Source organism: Pongo pygmaeus, chromosome 23 (genome assembly GCF_028885625.2).
Source record: "Pongo pygmaeus isolate AG05252 chromosome 23, NHGRI_mPonPyg2-v2.0_pri, whole genome shotgun sequence".
Lineage (NCBI taxonomy): Eukaryota > Metazoa > Chordata > Mammalia > Primates > Hominidae > Pongo > Pongo pygmaeus.
The window spans coordinates 1,096,820-1,118,272 of NC_085931.1; the positions used below are offsets into that span (position 1 = coordinate 1,096,820).

Here is a 21,453-nt window from a genome sequence, read left to right on the forward strand (position 1 = left end):
ACAACCCTTACTCTCACCCTAACACAACCCTAACTCCTAATCCCTAACCCCTAACCTCTCTTAACCCCTAACTCTAAACGTTGACTCCTAACCCCTAACTCTGACCCCAACCCCTATCTCCAACCCTTAACCCTAAACTTAACCCCTAACCCCTAACCCTAACACCAACCTGAACCCTAGGTTCGTTACTACGTTTGTATTGACTATGTCAATGTTGATTATTATGATTGCTGTCTTAGGACTGCACGGCAGCGAGGGGATTGCGGATCTTATATTAATATTTTTGTATTGAGGCAGTGCATTAGCATTACAGGTGCTTGTTACATGAGAAATGGGGGTGTCATATTTTGGGTGTCATGTCTGCATTAGGAATGCTGCATTTGTCTTCCGAGGCCGCGGTGTGGATCTCTCACTGCGGCCGCCTCGCCTTGGCTGGGGAGAACCTCGGTGGGCAGGATTCAGAGGGGCTTTTGGTTTCCCGTTTTCCATATTGAACCCTTCTAACTGGTCTCTGACGCTGATTATTCAGGGCTACAAACAGGAAGGATTTTATTCACCGTCGATGCGGCCCCGAGTTGTCCCAAAGCGAGGCAGTGCCCCCAAGGTCTGTGCTGAGCAGAAAGCAGCTCCGCCCTCGCGGTGCCCCAGGCCCGCCCTCCCAGATCTGTGCTGAAGAGAACACTGCTCCTCCTTCACTGTATCTCCGAAGTCTGTGCAGAGAACTCAGCTCCGCCCTCACGATGCTCTTCAGGTCTGTGCTGAGGAGAACGCAGCTCCGCCCTCGCAAAGGCCCAGCGCCGGCGCAGGCGCAGGGAGGCGCCCAGCAGCGGGGCAGGTGGCACCACCAGGGGGGTCCTCAGGCCTGGCGCGCACGCATTCCAGAGGCCACCCAGACCATTCCCCGCCGCCTGGGCGCCCAAGCTGCAGTCGCTCTCTGTGTGCAGGCAGCAGCTGCCTGACAACCGCCGAGCCCCCTCGCGCTCCCAGCATCGCAGAACCAGGGCCAGGTGTCCCAGGGGCTGTGGCCAAACCAGGCATTTTGCCCGGCGGCAGCGACTGCACAGGAGCGAGTACTGAGAACCCGCCGCTCAACTCCGCATGGGGTGACTGCCGAGTGCCCGTGCCAGCGGCCCCGATATCCCTCAGGTGGAGGAGTGGGCGGGAGGCACGGCGTGGGGGCCCTCAGGCTGGGCGCGCTGGCGATCAAAATTAGATTTTGATTAAATCTAATTTACATGTATTTTATTTTGTTATCTGTGCTTTTCTGTCATATTTCAAAATACACTTAAAACTCAGAGGTCATAAAGGTTTACCTTGTGTTTTCTTCTAAGAGTTACATATTTTTTGTCCTTAAATTTAAGTCTTTTATTAATTTAAAATTAATTTTTGTGTATACTGCAAGGTAGGGGTCTAACTTCTCTCTTGTGCACTGACATCCAGCTGTTGAAGAGACTGTTCTTTCCTCCCTTGACTAGACTTGGCCACCTTGTTGAACAGTCATTGACCGTATATGTGAGCACTAATTTGTAGGATCTCAAATCTGTTCTATTCTATTGGTCTAAAAGTTTATTGGTCTTATGCCAGTACCACACTCTCTTAACTACTGTAGATTTGTAGTAGGCTGTGAAACTGAAAAATGTGAGTTTTCCAATATTCTTTTTCAAGACTGTTTTGTCTGTCAGATCCTTTGAGTTTTTGCATGATTTTAGAATAAGTTCCTCTGTTTCTGCAAAAATGCCTTTGGAATTTTGATGGTACTGCATTGAATCTGTAGATTACTTTAGATGGTATTGTCATCTTAACAATATTGTCTTACAACCCATGAACGCAGAATGTCTTTCCAGTTATTTCCACTTTCTTTAGTTTTTTTCAGCAAAGTTTTGTGTATACCATCATGGTTAGATTTATGCCTGAATAACTTATTCTTTGATGCTATTATAAATGGAATTTTTAAAAATGTTTTCATAGTTCTTTACAACTATACAGAAATATAGCTCCTTTGCCTATGTTTGTTTTGGATCCTGCCTCTTTTATTAGTTATAAATGGTTTTGTGTTTTGTTTGGAGCTTTATACACATATTATCATGTGTAGATATAATTTTACTCCTATTTTTTATTTCTAATTTAGATGCTTTTTATTTCTTTGTCTTGCCTAATTGCTCTGGCTAGAACTGCCAGTGCTGCGTTGAATACAAGTGGCAAATACAGCATCCTTGTCTTGTTCTAGATGTTAGGAAAACAGCTTTCAGTGTTTCATCATTGATCATGATATTAACTGTTGGTTTTTTATACATCCCATTGTCATGTTGCAGAAGTTCCCTTCTATGCCTAGTTTATTGAGTATTTTTATTATAGAAAGGTGTTATATGTCATCAACATTTTCTCTGCATCAATTGAAATAATCACGTGCTTATTCATTTTACTGTGACAGTGTATTACACTGACTGATTTTTTTTTGTTGAGCTACCCTTGCATTTTGGGGATAAATCTCACAGGGTGATAGTTTACAATCCTTTGATTATACAATATTGCTGCTAGTATTTTGCTAGTATTGCTAGTATTTTGCTGAGATTTTTGCTTATATATTCATAAGGGATATAATGCTGTAGTTCTCTCTTTTGTGCTCTCTTTGACTTTGGTATAAGGATAATGCTTTTATCAAAAAATGAATTAGCAAGTATTCCTTCTTCATATATTTTGTCAGAAGAGTTTGAGAAGAAATGGTATTAATTCTTCTTTAAATGTTAGGTTGACTCAACAGTTAATGCAGCTATTTGGTCATAAATGTTTCTTTGTTAAATCGCTTTCAAGTACGAATTCAATCTCCTAGGTTATAGGTCTATTCAGATTTTCTCTTTCTTCTTGAGCCACTTTGGTAGTTTATGTCTTTCTAGCGATTCATCCGTTTCATCCAGGGCCCCTAATTTGTTGTTAGACAGTTGTTCACAGTATACTCCTGTAATCCTTTTCTATTTCTGTAAAGTTGGTAGTAATGGCTCAGCTTTCATTTATAATTTTAATAATTAGTCTTCCATATTTTACTCAGTCAATATAGTGAAAGGCTTGATCTTTCAAAGAATCTTTTTTGGGTCAAATAATTGTATAACTTCTGTGTATTTATTTATGTATTCCCCTATAATTTCTCCCTCTCTAAAATGGAAAATCAACTGTAATTCAACTGCTTTGCATGCAGTTTCTCAGGACTCCTTAAACCTGCGATTCCCTGGGCCACAGTCATTCATATAAGCTCAAAATAATCCTCTTTAAAATCCCTCAAAGAGTTTGGTTTCTCTTCTAAAATTTTGTAATGTAAATTATATGTAAATCATGGTGGTTGGCATTTTTCCACGCATGAGTAAGTTGTCTCACAGTGACCAAACGCAACTTGCAGAAAATAACTTGATATTATCTTCAAAATAATAGCAATCTCACTTCAGATGTTCTTTATCCAACATAGATTTAATACCTAAGAGATAACCTATAACATAAAGATTCATTATGTCATCTTCTCCACCATTATCCATGATGATCACATACTTTGGAATTTATTCTATGGAGAATAGCCTAAAGTGAAGTCATAATAATGATCACATTGATATGCATTATCTGTCCTTTCCTTTTTTATTTTTTATTTTTGAGACGGAGTCTTGCTCTTGTTGCCCAGGCTGGAGTGCAACGGTGTGATCTCAGCTCGGTGTAACCTCTGCCTCTGGTGTTCAAGTGATTCGCCTGCCTAAGCCTCTCAAGCACCTGGGATTGCAGGTGCACACCACCATACCTGGCTAATTTTTATATTTTTAGTAGAGACGTGGTTTTGCATGTTGGCCAGGCTGGTCTCGAATGCGTTATGTGTCTTCTGAGAGTGGTCAGGGGATTCATTCTAGCTTAATTGTCACTTCTTACAGTGAGTGCTGAGGTTTGTATTCAGATTTTACATTTCGAATGTATTTATTAGGAGCTGATTACACTCGTTTACACTCTGACCAAACTATATGAATTCTATAAATTTTAATTCTATATGACTTCTCCAGGTACATATCATATTTTCCAAGACCCATGATTATTTTCATGGTGGAGCTACAAGATTCAGCAAATAGTCATATAGAATATACTTAAGTTCAAGATTGTGATAAAAGTAATAATTTTCTATTATGATATCTGCATACTTGCATGCAATATGTGTATGCAATACTTTAAATGTAAATACACTAAATTTTATCTATTATTTATCTGAAGCTCAAATTTAACTGTATCTTTTGTTATCTCTCAACTCCAGTCCATGGGAACCGTGGTGTTCTTCTGTCCAAGATTAGCTCCAGCTACCTCCAGGGATCCATTGGAGAAAGACACCAGTTTTTGAGCCAACTACTACAATTCTTATAATGTGGACACCATTGTGTCTTAAAGTAAATTTTTTTCTTACTATTCTTGTATCCAAAATGACAGTAAAACACAAACAATATGACTGTGTTGATACGTGTTGGTGGCAGCTATTAATTATTTGGTTCTGGCACTGAAGATAAATAGGTGTATTTATGAGATTAATCTTTTAGCTCGAGAATAACAACCACTTAATAAAATATAAAATTTTCCTTTTCTAAACTCAAATTTAGATTAAATTTTTTTTTCAAGGTGATGGATTAGAGACTTTAAGCATGCTTCAGCCACATGGACATAGCACAGTAGTGCATAAATGTCAACTCTCTGAGCTTTAATTTAAGAAGTAGAATAGGAATCCAGCAGAATCATGAAGGAGATGCCAGATCCCGGGAAGGAGAATGGAGGCAAACTGCCCCCATGATGACATCCAACTAATAAAAGTGAGTGAAGTACCAGTAAGTAAAATATATTTTAATATATTCTAAATATGTATGCAATATATATATTCTAAATATAAATGCAGCCAACATTGGAGCACACAGATTGGAACACACCTCAATGACAGTGTTAGACTGATCACTGATGCACAAAACTAATAAAGAAATTCTGCGTTTAAATTCAATGCTTGACCATTTGGAATTACAATACACTTCACTCATCAACCACAGAACATATACTGGAGTATCATCTGCGTGTAGATGGGTATACTGCTCAAAGCGATTTACAGATTCAATGCTTTTCCTATCCAACTACTAATGTCATTTTTCACAAAATAGAAACCATCTAAAATTTATATGGAACCTAAAAGGAGTCTGAATAGCCAAGCCAAAGCAATACTCAGGCTAGAGACCTCATATTACATGACTTCAAACTATAATGGAAGACTATGGTAATAAAAACAACATGGTACTGTTAGAAAAACAGACACATAGACCAATGGAACAGACTAGAGTACTAGAAACTAAGTCCACATGCCTGCCACCATCACATCGTTAACAAAGTTGATAAAAGCAAGCAATGGGAAAAAGACGTTTTATTTTATAAATAATGAGGGGATAACTGGCTAGTCATAAGCAGAAGAATAAAACTAGACCCCCATATTTCACCAAATACAAAAATTAACTTGAGATGGATTAAAGAGTTAAATGTAAAATCTCAAGCTATAAAACAACTAGGAAATATTTTTCTTGATAATGGCCTTGGCAAATAATTTATGGCTAAGTCCTCAAAAGCAATTGCACCTAAAACAAAAATTACAAGTGGGATTTAATTAAACTGAAAAACTTTTCCACAACATGAGAAACTATCAAGGTAGTAAAGAGATAACCCACAGAATGAAAGAAAATATTCACAAACTACGCATCTAACATAGGTTTATTATTCAGAACCTATAAGGAACTTAACAAATCAACAAGCAAGCAGCAAGTAACTCCATTAAAAAGTGGGCAACAGGACATGAACAGACACTTCTCAAAGAAGACATACACACAAGCACCCAACAAACTTATGTAAAAGTGCTCATCATCACTATTTATTAGAGAAATGCAAATCAAAACCGAAATGAAATACCATTTCACACCAGTCAGAATTTTTTTGAAAAGTCAAAAGAAAAAAAAGTCAAAAGTCATATCAGTGACGATTTAGAGAATAGAGAACACTTATACACTTTCTGAAGGAATGTAAATTAGTTCAGCCACTGTGGAAAGCAGGTTGGGGATTTCTTAAAGAACTGAGAGTTGAACTACCACTCAACCCAGTAACCCCATTACTGGGTATATACCCGAAAGAAAATAAATATCCTACCAAAAAGACACATGTAGCCATATTTTTATCACAGCAGTATTCACAATCACAAAGACATAGACTTAACCCAGTCGTCCATCAGTGGTGGTCTGGATAAAGACTCATGGAATACTATACAGCCATAAAAAACTCAAAATTATGCCATTTGAAACAACATGGATGCATTGTTTCCAGCAAACTTATGCAAAAGCAAAAAAACAAAAAACAAAAAACCGCATGTTCTCTCTCATAAGTGGGAGCTAAATGCTGGGTACAGATGATCATAATACAGAGGAGCAGGAGGGGCCGGGACTGGTGGCTCACGCCTGTAATCCCAACACTTTGGGAGGCCAAGGTGAGCGGATCACCCGAGGTCAGGAGTTTGAGACCAGGCTGGCCAACGTGGTGAAACCCCACCTCTAATGGAAACACAAAAATTAACCGGGCATCGTGGCTGGAGCCTGTAATCCCAGCTACTCGCGGGTCTGAGGTGGAGAGTCACTTGAGCCCGGGGGGCGGAGGTTGTAGTGAGCCAAGATCGCGTCACATCACTCCAGCCTGGGCGACGGAAAAAAACTCTGTCTCAAAAACAAACAAACAAACAAACAAATAAAAAACAAAGAGGGAGGAGGGAGGGAATGCAGATTGATTAAAACTACCGATTGGTTAGTGTCCTCTCTACCTCGGTAATGAATTCATTCATTTAATTCATAATTCATTCATTCAATTCATAATTCCGTTCCCCCTGAGAAAAAAAATATTCACTTGTCATTAAAATCTCTCTGCATCTTACTGATTTCAGATAGAAGTTAAATTTCACCTTAATAATAGAAACAAAAGAACTACTTAAACTGAAAAAACTAATAAACGTTTGCTCAAATTTACTGACAGAGTCATGGGTACTTCATAATGTAACATTCTACCAGTTTTAAGTAAAATAAATAAGGAAACAATCTTATTTCCATCGCCTACCGGGAGGGACGTGCCCCCGCTCCCAGGTGAGTGGGACCCTGCGCTCTGGGAGGGTTGCGCAGCGGACTCTGACACCTCTTGTTGGCAGCGTCGCCGTTGCAGGCACAGGGCAGGCATTGGGGGGCAGGCAGCGGGCCAGGCCCAGGCGACTCCTTTGCCAGGGGCTGGGCAGGTGCGGAGAGGGGCGGAGCTGTGCTGCCCTGGGTGAGGGAGCTTCGCGGTCTGGATGGTTCGCCACCCCTGCCCCAGGAGGGCGCTGCAGGAGCTGGGTGAGGAAGCGGAGGGACGAGGGGACGCAGGCCAGGCCAGGTGGCCCCTTAGACCTGGGTGATGCAGGAGGGGCTGTGGGAGACCAGAGAGAACCCGGAGCAGAAACCGGGAACTGATACCTCTGGCTGAATATTTGTCCTCTTGCTGAAGTTTGAAAGTCAGTTATTTCATTAAAGTTTAATTTTATTATAAAAATAACAACTATTAAAAATTCCCTGGAGTCACTGGAATGATGAATTTTGGTACAGTTTCAGCATAACAATCTTTGGAGTTTTTAGATATTCTAATTATTCAAATTGCAGTCATGTTTCAAAATATATGCCGTATATTTTTATGGCATCCACCCCTGTGTCCCTGTGTCCCGCATCTTCCTCTGGGTTCCTGCTGGCTCAGGACACGAGCTTCTTCCTCCTTCCGCAGACTCGGATCAAGCTGTCCCTCCGGCGCCTGAGGCGGTCATGGGGACAGCCTGCCCTCGAATAGCACGAGAAAGCCCGGCCTGTGCCCTGTGCTCGGAGTGGTGTCCTGGCTCGTGCCCCTCAGAGCACAGGTGCGGCAGGTGTGGAAGGACCCAGTACCAGGAAGCAGTGAGCGGATGGATGATCCAGGGATGTGGGCCTGCTGGCAGTCAAGAACCCATTGCCAAATTCCATGGCATAATTTTGGATATTTTTCCCTTATATTTTTGTGTAAGGCTTTCAGATTTAAACATTTTGAGTTTTTTAAAAAATATAGTATAAACTACAATTCTGACTTCTGTATTTTACATGTTGATAGCAAGTCTTCACACCGTTTTTTGTTAAAGGGGGCTATTCCTCTCCATAAGTTGGCCTTTGCACCCTTGCTGAAGATCATTTTGACCATGTATACAAGGCTTATATGGAGAGGGGTGTCTCTATTATTTACTATGTCTACATGTCTTGATTTAATACATTTCTTTTTAGATTTTCTCCTTTTTACTTTTTGAGACAGGTTCTCTGTCATCCAGGCTGGGGTGCACCGGTGCGACCATGGCTCACTGCAGCCTTGCTCTCCGAGGCTTAAACAATCCTCTCACCTCAGCCTCTGGAATAGCTGAGACTACAGGTTCATGTCACATTGCCAGGTTAATTTTAATTTTCATTTTTTTTGTAGCAATGGGGGTTCTCACTATGATGCCCAGTGTGGTTTGATCTCCTGGGTTCAAGCAATCCTCCTACCTCGGCCTCAAAAAGTGCTGAGGTTACACGTATAAGCCATAGAACCTGGCCTCAAAATACCACATTTGAAAAGAGTTCAACAGCACTGCAATTAGTTTTTGATTTAAAAATTGTGAGGGCTCCACACTTGACATTCTTTTACAAGTTTAATTGGCTATTTTCAGTCTTGAGATTTCATATGTTTTAGAATTTTGTATTTCTGCAAGTAAATATTGTTATGATTTATATAGCTATTGCATTTAATCTGTTGTTGAATTCATTAGTATAGACAAGATCATTGTTTTCTAATTTATGAATATGGGATATCTTTTCAATTGTCTAATCTATAAATATAGAATATCTTCCCCATTGTTTGTGACTTTTCTTCAGCAACATCTTGCAACTTCTAGTATACTAGTCTTACATCTCTTTGCTTGTTTATTCCAAAGTATATTCTTCTTAATGCTATTTTAAATGGAATTTTAAAAACTTGGATTTTACACTGTAATGAAGAGAAACTCAATTAGTTTTGTATTCTGCAATTTTGCTAAATGCAACTATTAGTTCCAACAGGTATTGTTTTCAGCATTTAGGATTTTTTGTAAATAACATTATATCATAAGTAACAGGAAATTTTACTTCTTCCTTTAGAATGTGGATCTTTTCTTTTTTTCATTGCCTAGTTGTTTTGCCAGGACCTTCACTGCTATTTTTGAATATATGTGGCAACAGTGAATATCTTGCCTTATTATTAATCTTAGAGGATAAACTTTCCACACTTCAGAATTCAGTATAATATTAGTGATGATTGCTTTTTTTGGGGGGGTTTTTTTGTTTTGTTTTTTTGAGCTAGAATCTTGCTCTGTCACCCAGTCTGGAGTGCAGTGGCATAATCTGGGCTCACTGCAACCTCCCCCTCCCGAGTTCAAGCTATTCTCATGCCTCAGCCTCCCTGATAGCTGGGACTGCAGGCACACACCACAACGTCCAGCTAATGTTAACATTTTTTGCAGAGACAGGGATTCACCATGTTGGTCAGGCTGGTCTGGAACTCCTGACCTAAAATCATCCACCCACCTGAGCCAACCAAACTGTTGGGACTATAGGCATGAGCTGTTGAACTCAGTTGGTGATGAATTATTTACATATCTTTTGTTATGTTAGTTTCTTTTTATTTGTAGTTTATTGAGTGTTTTTTATCTTGAAAAAATGATTAATATTGTCAATTGACATTTCTCCATTATTTGAGATGATTGTGTGGTTTACATCTTTACTCTGTTAATATGATATATTAAATTGATTGATTTAAACTCTCATTCCAATATGGCCAAATAGAAAGAGCTCTTGTCTGCAGCTCCCAGTGCGATCAATACAAGATGGGTGATTTCTGCATTTCCAACTGAGGTACATGATTCATCTCATTGGGACTGGTTGGACAGTGAGTTCATCCCATGGAGGGTGAACTGAAGCAGGGCAGGGCATCAACTCACCCAGGAAGTGCAAGGGATTTGGGGGATATTCCTTTCCTAGCCAAGGGTAGGCATGACAGACAGCACCTGGAAAAACAGGACACTCTTACCCAAATACTGCACTTTTCACACAGTCTTAGCACCTGGCAGACCAGGAGATTCTCTCCTGTGCCTGGTTCATTGGGTCCCACACCCATAGAGCCTTGCTCACTGCTAGTACAGCAGTCTGAGATTAACCTTCACGCTGCAGCTGAGCATGTGGAGCTGAATCCGCAATTTTTGAGGCTTGAGTAGGTAAATAAAGTGGCCAGGAAGGTTGAACAGAGTACAGCCACTCACAGCTCAGCAAGGCCTACTGCCTTTATAAATTCCACCTCTGTGGGCAGGGCATAGCTGAATAAAAGGCAGCAGAAACTTCTGCAGACTTAAGCATCCCATCTGACAGCACTGAAGAGAGCAGTGGTTCTCCTGGCATGGTGCTTGAGCTCTGAGAATGGACATACTGACTCCTCAAGTGGGTCCCTGAACCCCATGTAGCCTAGCTAGGAGACACCTCCTAGTAAGGGCCAACAGACACCTCATACAGGTGAGCGACCCTCTTCAACGAAGCCTCCAGGGAAGGATCAAGCAGCAATATTTGCTGTCCTGCAGCCTTCTCTGTTGATACTCAAGCAAACAGTGTATGGAGTGGACCTCCAGCAAAATCCAACAAACCTGCAGCTGAGGGACCTGACTGTTAGAAGGAAAACCAACAAACACAAAGGAATAGCAGCAGCACAAACAAAAAGGACATCCACACCAAAACCCCATCTATAGGTTACCAACATCAAAGACCAAAGCTAGATAAAACCACAAAGATGGGAAGAAACCAGAGCAGAAAAGCTGAAAATCCTAAAAACCAGACCACCTCTTTTCCTCCAAAGGATTGCAGCTCCTCACCAGCAACGGAACAAAGCTGGAGGGAGAATGACTTTGATGAGTTGACAGAAGGAGACTTCAGAAGGCTGGTAATAACAAACTTCCCTGAGCTAAAGAAGCATGTTCAAACACATCGTAAGGAAGCTAAAAACCTTGAAAAAAGTCAGATAATGGCTAATTAGAATAAGCAGTGTAGAGAATACCTTAAATGACTTTATGGAGCTGATAACCATGGCACAAGAACTTTGTGACACATGTACAACTTCAATAGCTGATTCAATCCAGTGGAAGAAAAGATATCAGTGATTGAAGATCAAATTAATAAAATAATGTGAGAAGACAAGTTTAGAGTAAAAAGAGTGAAAAGAAACGAACAAAGCCTCCAGGAAAAATGGGACTATGTGAAAAGACCAAATCTATGTTTGCTCGATGTACCTAAATGTGACAGAGAGAATGGAAAACACTCCTTAGGATATTAGTCAGGAGAATTTTCCCAATGTAGCAAGGCAGGCCAACATTCAAATTCAGGAAATACAGAGAACACCACAAAGATACTTCTGGATAAGAGCAACCCCAAGACACTAATTGTCAGATTCACCAGGGTTGAAATGAAGGAAAAAATGTTAAGGGCAGCCAGAGAGAAAGTTCGGGTTACTCACAAGGGGAAACCCATCAGACTAACAGTAGATCTCTCAGCAGAAGCCCTAGAAGCCAGAAGAGAGTGGGGGTCAATATTCAACATTCTTAAAGAAAAGAATTTTCAGCCCAGAATTTCACATCCAGCTAAACTAAGCTTCATAAGTGGAGGAGAAATAAAATCCTTTACAGACAAGCAAGTTCTGAGAGATTTTGACACCACCTGGCCTGCTTTAAAAGAGCTCCTGAAGGAAGCACTAATCATGGAAAGGAACTACTGGTACCAGCCTCTGCAAAAAATATGTCAAATTGTAAATACCATCGATACAATGAAGAAGCTGCATCAATTAATGGGAAAAACAGTGAGCTAACATAAAAATTACAGGATCAAATTCACACATAACAATATTGACCTTAAATGTAAATGGGCTAAATGCCTTAATAAAAAGACATAGGCTGTCAAATTGGATAAAGGGTCAACACCCATCAGTGTGCTGTATTCAGGAGACCCATCTCACATGCAGAGACACACATAGGCTCAAAATAAAGGGATGGAGGAAGATCGACCAAGCAAATGGAAAGCAAAACAAATTAAAAATTAAAGAAAAGGAGGGGTTGCAATCCTAGTCTCTGATAAAACAGAATTTAAACCAACAAAGATCAAAAGACACAAAGAAGGCTATTAAATAATGGTAAAAGGATCAATTCAGCAAGAAGAGCTAACTACCCTAAATATATATGCACCCAACACAGGAGCACCCAGATTCATAAAGTAAGTCCTTAGATACCTACACAGAGACTTAGACTCCCACACAATAATAATGGGAGACTTTAACACTCCACTGTCAATATTAGACAGATCAACAAGAGAGAAGGTTAAAAAGGATATCCAGGACTTGAACTCAGCTCTGCACCAAGCGGACCTAATAGAAATCTACATAACTCTCCACCCAATATCAACAGAATAAACATTCTTCTCAGCACCACTTCACACTTATTCGAAAACTGATCACATAATTGGAAGTAAGCCCTCCTCATCAAATGTAAAAGAACAGATATCACAACAAACTCTCTCTCAGATCACAGTGTAATCCAATTAGAACTTAGGATTAAGAAACTCACTCAAAACGGTACAAATACATGGAAACAGAACAACCTGCTCCTGAATGGCTACTGGGTAAATAACGAAATGAAGGCAAAAATAAAGATGTTCCTTGAAACCAGTGAGAACAATGACAAAAAACACCAGAATCCCTGGGACACATCTAAAGCAGTGTGTAGAGGGAAATTTATAGCACTAAATGCCCGCAGGAGAAAGGAGGAAAGATCTAAAATCGTCAGCTCCACATCACAATTAAAAGAACTAGAGAAACAAGGGCAAACAAACTCAAAAGCAAGCAAAAGTCAAGAAAGATAAGAGCAGAACTAAAGGAGATAGAGACACAAAAAAACCCTTAAAAAATCATGAATTTAGGAGCTGATTTTTTGAGAAGATCAACAAAATTGGCAGACCACTAGAAAGACTAATAAAGAAGAAAAAAGACAAGAATCAAATAGACACAATAAAAAATGATAAATGGTATATCATCACAGATCTCATAGAAATAGAAACTACCATCAGATAATACTATAAACTCGTGTATGCAAATAAACTAGAAAGTCTAGAAGAAATGAATAAATTCATGGACACATACACCCTCCCAAGATTACACCAGGAAGAAGTTGAATCTCTGAATAGACCAATAACAGGCTCTGAAATTGAGGCAATAATTAATAGCATACCAACAAAAAATATCCAGGACCAGATGGATTCAAGACTGAATCCTACCAGAGTTACAAAAAGGAGCTGGTACCGTACCATTCCTTCTGAAACTATTCCAGTCATTAGAAAAAGATGAAATTCTCCCTAATTCATTTTATGGGACCAGTATCATCCTGATACCAAACCCTTGCAGAGACAAAACAAAAAAAGAGAACTGTAGGCCAATACCTTTCATGAACATCGATGTGAAAATCCTCAATAAAATACTGGCAAATGGAATCCAGCAGCACATCAAAAAGCTTCTCCACCACGATCAAGTAGTCTTCATCCCTGGAATGCAAGGCTGGTGCAACATACACTAATTAATAAATGTAATCCATCACATAAACAGAATCAATGACAAAAACCACATGACTATCTCCATAGATATAGAAAAGGCCTTTGACAAAATTCACAGTCTTTCCTGATGAAAACTCTCAATAAACTACATATTCATGAAATGTATCTCAAAATAATAACAGCTATTTATGACAAACCCACAGCCAATATCATACTAAATCAGTAAAACTGGAACCATTTCCTTTCAAAACTGACACCAGGCAAGAATGCCTTCTCTTACCTCTCCTATTCAAAATAGTGTTGGAAATTCTGGCCAGAGCAATCAGGCAAGAGAAAGAAACAAATGTATTCAATTAGGAAGTCAAATAATCTCTATTTGCAGATGACATGATTGTATATTTAGAAAACCTCATCATCTCAGCCCAAAATCTCCTTAAGCCAATGAGAAACTTTAGCAAAGTCTCAGGATAAGAAATCAATATGCAAAACCCACAAGTATTTCTATACACCAATAACAGACAAACAGAGATCCAAATCATGAGTGAACTCCCATTTACAATTGCTACAAAGAGAATAAAATACCCCGGAATACATCTTACAAGGGATGTGAAGGACCTCTTCAAGGAAAACTACAAATCACTGCTCAACGAAATAAAAGAGGACACAAACAAACCGAAGGACATTCCATGTTCATGGATAGGAAGAAGCAATATAGTGAAAATGGTCATACAGCCCTAGGTAACTTACAGATTCAATGGCATCCCCATCAAGCTACCAATGACTTTCTTCACAGAATTAGAAAATACCACTTTAAAGTTCATATGGAATCAAAAAAGAGCCCATTTCACCAAGAAAATCTAAGCAAAAAGAACAAAGCTGGAGGCGTCACACTACCTGACTTCAATCTATACTACAAGGTTACAGTAACCAAATAGCATGGTACTGATATCAAAACAGATCTATAGAAGAATGGAACAGAACAGAGGCCTCAGAAGTAACACCACACATCTACAACCATCTGATCTCTGACAAACCTGACAAAAACCAGCAATGGAGAAAGGATTCCCTATTTAATAAATGGTGCTGGGAAAAGTGGCTGGCCATAGATAGAAAGCTGAAACTGCATCCCTTTCTTAAACCTTATACACAAATTAATTCAAGAAGGATTAAAGATTTAAATGTTAGTCCTAAAACCATAAAAACCGTAGAAGAAATTCTAAGCTACACCATTCAGGAAATAGGCATGGGCAAAGATTTCATGACTAAAACACAAAAAGCAATGGCAACAAAAGCCAGAATAGACAAATCAGATCTAATTAAACTAAAGCGCTTCTGCACAGCAAGAGAAACTACCAACAGCGTGAACAGACAACCTACAGAATGGGAGAAAATTGTTGGCAATCTATCCATCTGACAAAGGGCTAATATCCAGAATCTACAAAAAACTTAAACAAATTTACAAGAAAAAAACACCATCAAAAAGCGGGCAAAGGATATGGACAGACATTTCTCAAAATAAGACATCTATGCAGCCAACAGACAGATGAGAAAATGCTCATCATCACTGGTCATCAGAGAAATGCAAAACAAAACCACAATGAGATATAATCTCACGCCAGTTAGAATGGCGATTATTTGAAAGTCAGGAAACAACAGATACTGGAGAGGATGTGGAAAAATAGGAAGGCTTTTACACTGTTGGTGTGATTGTAAATTAGTTCCACCATTGTGGAAGACAGTGTGGCCATTCCTCCAGGATCTGGAAATAGAAATACCATCTGACCCAGCGATCCCATTACTGGGTATATACTCAAAGGATTATAAATCATGCCACTATAAAGACACACGCACAGGTATGTTTACTGCAGCACTATTCAGAATAGCAAAGACTTGGAACCAACCCAAATGTCCATCAATGATAGAACTGATTAAGAAAATGCAGCAAGTATATACCATGGACTAGTATGCGGCCATAAAAACGGATGAGTTTTTGTCCTTTGCGGGGACTTGGATGAAGCCGGAAACCATCATTTTCCGCAAACTATCACAAGGACACATAACCAAACACCACATGTTCTCACTCATAGCTGGGAATTTACCAATGAGAACACTTGGACACAAGGCAGGTAACATCACACAATGGGGCCTGTCAGGGGCTGGAGGGCTAGAGGAGACATAGCAGTAGGAGATAGCAGTAAATGATGAGTTGATGGGTGCAGCAAAACAACATGGCACCTGTAAACCTATGTAACAAACCTGCACGGTTTCCACATGTACCCTAGAACTTAAAGTATAATAAAAAAAAAATAGATTGATTTACATGTGTTGAGCAATACTTACATTGGAGAGACAACTCCTTCTTCGTCATGGTGTATAATCCTTGCAATATGTCATTGAATTTGGTGTTCTAAGGTTCCGAGAAGAATTTTTACATCAATAGTCAACAGGAAAATTGATTTGTAGTTGTATTTTTTTTTCCTTAGTGTCTTTGTGGGGTTCGGTGTTGTGTTAATGCTGGCCTCATAAAATAAGTTGGAAATTGTTTTCTCTTTTTGATTTTTCTGAAGTAGTTTAAGAAGGGTTGGCGTTAACCCTGCTTTAACATTTTGAAAAAAAAAAAAAATTAATGAAGTGATCTGGGCCTGGTCTTTTTGAGGGGAGGTTGTTGTTACTACTTATATGCCTATTCAGATTTTTTTATGGTTTATTTTTAGTATAATCTATATTTCCAGACATTTGTCTATTTCTCTTAGCCTATCATATTTTTTGGCATATACTTGGAATTAAACTTTTATAATCTTTTCCTACTTTTATGGCATCAGTAGTAATAGCTCCCCTTTTATTTCTGAATTTAATTATTTGAGATATCTTCTTTTTTTCTTTTAATCTAACTGTCAGTTTTCTTAATCTTGTCAATTAATCCAAACTTTAATTGATTTTTCTATGGCTTTTAATTGTTGTTTATTTATAAATACTGAAATTTTTATTCTTTACTTATGTTTGGTTACATTTACTGGTTGATTTAGATAGATTTTTTTAAATGTACATATTTACTACTACAATTGAATACAAGCTTCAGATGTATTCAATAATTTTGTTATGCTTTCTCTCCAGTTATGTTGAAATTTTCACTGTGATTTCTTCTTTAACCCATAATGTTGTTTAGGAGCATGTTACTTGATTTTTATGTATTTGCAAATTTTTAATTTTTTCTTCTGGTATTCACTTCTAGTTCCATTCCATTTTAATTGTAAATGATACTTCGTATGATTTTAATTTTCTCGAATTGATTTCTTTGTGGTCTGATTTGTGATATAGTCTCAAGAATGTTCCATGTGTGCACCAGAAGCATGTGCATTTTGTTGTTGAGAAGACCGTTTCTAAAAGTCCGTTGGATTTGGTTGAATCACTCCTTGCTCAATCCTCTGTGTTCATTTGGTCTGCCAGGTTGTCCTCTCCGTTATGAAAGTCTCCTATCATTTTGGGGGTGGTCTCTATTCCTCCCTTTATTTTTATTTATAATTTCGTTTTTTACACAGACGAAGTGTTGCTATCTTGCCCAGGTTAGTCTCAACTCCTGGGCTCAAACCATCCTCCTGCCTCAGCCCCCGCCAAGATGTAGGGATTACAAGCAGGCGTGAGCCACTGTACTCAGCCTATTTCTCCTTTTAATTCTTTCATTATTTGTATTATGTGTTTGGAATAGTTGCTGATACATGTGCATATTTTAATTATGATGTCTTCTTGGAGATTTATTTTTATTATATAGTGTCCTTGTTTGTCTTTATGACAGTTTTTTGCTTAAAGTCTAATCATCTAATGTAAATGTGACCAACTTTTTTCTATTTTGGTTGCTATTTAGGATGATTTTGTTACCATATAGAATATAATTTTCCATCCCTGCATTTTCAATCCATGTTTATGCTTAAATAAACAGAATTTATTTGATTTTATATTTTTAGTTTTATAAACAGTTTATAAACAGAATTTATTTGATTTTATATTTTTAATCTTTCAGTGACCTTGTGTCTGTTATTGGAGAATTTAACATTGTTACCTATAAGGTTATTATTTGCAGTTAAGGAGTTACTACCGCCATTTTGTTAATTGTATTGTGTTTCTTTTGTAGTTCTTTTATTTATTTACTTTATTTCTTGCTGTCTCCCTTTTTGTCTAATTAATTTTTGTACTAATATGTTTTTATTTCTTTTTCTTTTGTCTACATTCTACATGTATTATCTTTGTGACTACTATGCAGATTACATGAAACTCCTCAAAGTTATAACAATCTACTTTAATCTGATGTTATCTATCTCCAGCAGCATATAAAAACTCCAGTCTTCTACGTGACTGTCTTTGCCAACACACACGTTGTTCTTGATGTCACAAATTAGGCCTTTTTTATGATGTATTCTTTAACATACACATAAAATATTTTTGTACATTTTTTGTCAAATTCTATAAGGGAATTAAAATTACTTACCAACATCACAATAATACAGCATGCTATATTTCTCTATATATTTGCTTTACAACAGAGGTTTATAGTATTGTATGGCTTTTTTAGTATTCTCATTTTTTAATCTCAAAGGACTTTCCAGCATTTCTTGAAGAACAAACCTAGTGGTCATAAACTCCTTCAGCTTCAGTTTATCTGAAAAAATCTTAATTTCACCTTCATGTTTCAATGAGAGTTTTGCTATATATAATGTCCTTGGTTGGTAATTTTTCTCTCTTTTTTTTAACTTGAATATATCATCCCACACTCTGAACTGCAAAATATCTTTAAAGACATCTGTTAATAGAATTAGTGGGCCTAAATTGTATGTGTTTAATTTTCTTTCTCTTGAAATTTTTGAAGTTTTTTCTTTGAGATATTTAACAGTTTTATATTGTGTCTCATTTTGGTTTTCTTTAAATTTATGCTGGTCAAAGTCCACTAAAGTTCTTGAGTGTGTTTGTCCATTTCTTTTTTCAAATTTGAGCAGTTTTCGTCCGTTAATTTTGTTTGTTTATTTATTTATTTTGAGATGGATTCTCACTCTGTTGCCCAGACTAGAGTGCAGTGGTGTGATCTCAGCTCATTGCAACCTCTGCCACCCGGGCTAGAGTGATTCTCTTGCCTCAGCCTCCCAAGTAGCTGGGACCAAAGGTGAGTGCCATCAGGCTTGGCTAAATTCTGTATTTTTTTTTTTTTAGTAGAGAAGGGATTTCACTATATTGCCAGGTGGATCTTGAACTCTTGATCTCAAGTGATCCATCTGCCTTGGCCTCCCGAACTGCTGGGATTACAGGTATGAGACATCGTGCATGGCTTGCCTTTTGTATTTTTAATAACACATTTGGGACCTGTTATTTATTGCTTCTTGCCTATTTCTCCCTTTTGAAACAGCAATGTCTGTCCTTTGCCTTTCCCACCGTTGTATTTCAAAAACACACAACATGTTAGATTTCATAGATCCACAGCTAAAGAAAAAATTGCATTAGAATGAATTATACCTTGACTTTCACCCATATGAGGTTTGGACAAGACTTTGAAGTCAGATTTTAAAGTTGATTCTGGAGTGAGTTTAGAATTATAGAATCTAGTAGATGGAATGATTGTATTTTGTGTGGAATTAAAAATAAATTGGGGACATAAGGCATAGTTTTCATGTTTTTGTTTCCCTTAAAACTTTATGTTGAAAATTAATCCCCAAAGCAGCAGTATTGGGAGGTGTGGTTTTTCGGGATGTGTTTAGGTCAGCAGTGCTCTATCCTCATAAATAGATTACTGCTCTTATTAAAACGTTTGATGAAGAAAGCTTGGCCAATTACACATTTTAACTTCTCTCCACCTCGCATTAATTCGTAGAGTGAAAAAAAACTGACCAATGGATTGTCTGCTTATCTCCAGTCATTCACATTTTTATAAAACTTAACCTAACACTGTAACAATTGTGCAGATACAAATGCTCATAAGTCATTGTCCATGATCCTGTGTAATTTAAGAGAAGATATAACAATAAACTAAAAACTTCCAGGACACATGACACTTACAACTGTTCAGGAAATGTGAAGATAATAAAAGTACAAAAAGAGGGGGCTTCAGTGGCATCACTGCATGTTTGATGTTTATGGGAAGTGAAGGAAAGAGCAGGCTGGGGGGATGGTTCACATAGGGTTGCTAGGGATGACTCAGGACTTTTTGATTGAGGTAACCATGATGGTCAGCACTGAGGAGAGTGGTGGTCTTGGTTGACATAATCACAGAGATTTTCTAAGAAGAGACTTTGTTTGCTGTCCTGTTTGTTTTTCCAGATATGCATTTACTTTTCTGATAAAGGGCACATCTTCAAATATTAGTGCTATAAAAGTGCTTTTTATTCCATAGAATTGGAATCTCTGTCATGTTCCTTCCTGTCTTCTGGATTTTTCCTGTTTTTTGGGTTGCAGGCGCAGGTACTATGACATGAGCATCAGTAACTAGGCCTTCATCTACATAGTGATGCTCCTACCATGACAAACTTGTTCTCTACAGACAAAGATTGGGAAGATGTTCTCTAGAGTGGCCTCAAATAGAAGCCTGCTGTCTATCTTAACATGATAATGAGCAGCTTCTTCCCATGCACCACCTGCTCTTTGAACATACTACAAGCCATTGCCATTAATCCCAGAACCTATTGGTTGGTGAATTTCAAACTCACTCATTTTAGTTATACACTATGTGTTTTCTTACTCTCATGGATTACCAACTTCTGTATTAGTAGTGACTGGCTCTACCCTACTAAAGCTAAATCAAATGTAACCTGGGCAAGAATTATTTTTCTTATTTACTCATCTTTTACCAAATTTACTCTTTTAATTAATATAACGCTTGGGATAACATTTTCTTTTATTCTTCCATAAATGGGCTTCATATCGATATATCACACATTGTGTATAATTTGACACAGTGTTAATATTATTTTGATCTTTGTACATTGGTTTTGTATCCTGAGACATTGCTGAAGTCGCTTATCAGCTTAAGGAGATTTTGGGCTGAGACAATGGGGTTTTGTAGATATACAATCATGTCATCTGTAAACAGGGACAATTTGACTTCCTCTTTTCCTAATTGAATACACTTTATTTCCTTCTCCTGCCTAATTGCCCTGGCCAGAACTTCCAACACTATGTTGAATAGGAGTGGTGAGAGAGGGCATCCCTGTCTTGTGCCAGTTTTGAAAGGGAATGCTTCCAGTTTTTGCCCATTCATTATGATATTGGCTGTGGGTTTGTCATAGATAGCTCTTATTATTTTGAGATAAGTCCCATCAATACCTAATTTATTGAGTTTTTAGCATGAAGGGTTGTTGAATTTTGTCAAAGGACATTTCTGCATCTATTGAGATAATCATGTGGTTTTTCTCTTTTACACCAATAACAGACAAACAGGGAGCCAAATCATGAGTGAACTCCCATTCACAATTGCTTCAAAGAGAATAAAATACCTAGGAATCCAACTTACAAGGGATGTGAAGGACCTCTTCAAGGAGAACTACAAAACACTGCTCAAGGAAATAAAAGAGGATACAAACAAATGGAAGAACATTCCATGCTCATGGGTAGGAAGAATCAATATCGTGAAAATGGCCATACTGCCCAAGATTCAATGCCATCCCCATCAAGCTACCAATGACTTTCCTCAAAGAATTGGAAAAATCTACTTTAAATTTCATGTGGGACCAAAAAAAAAGCCTACATCGCCAAGTCAACCCTAAGCCAA

General features: G+C 38.2%; 1 long non-coding RNA gene across 1 annotated transcript; it reads left to right on the forward strand.

Moving 5' to 3' along the window:
• Window positions 1-763: 763 nt before the first annotated feature.
• LOC134739230 (uncharacterized) lies at window positions 764-21,344 on the forward strand. The gene is made up of 4 exons (XR_010125836.1): window positions 764-1,103; window positions 4,277-4,820; window positions 18,906-19,000; window positions 21,115-21,344. It is a non-coding gene; the product is annotated as an uncharacterized LOC134739230 (long non-coding RNA).
• Window positions 21,345-21,453: the final 109 nt, after the last annotated feature.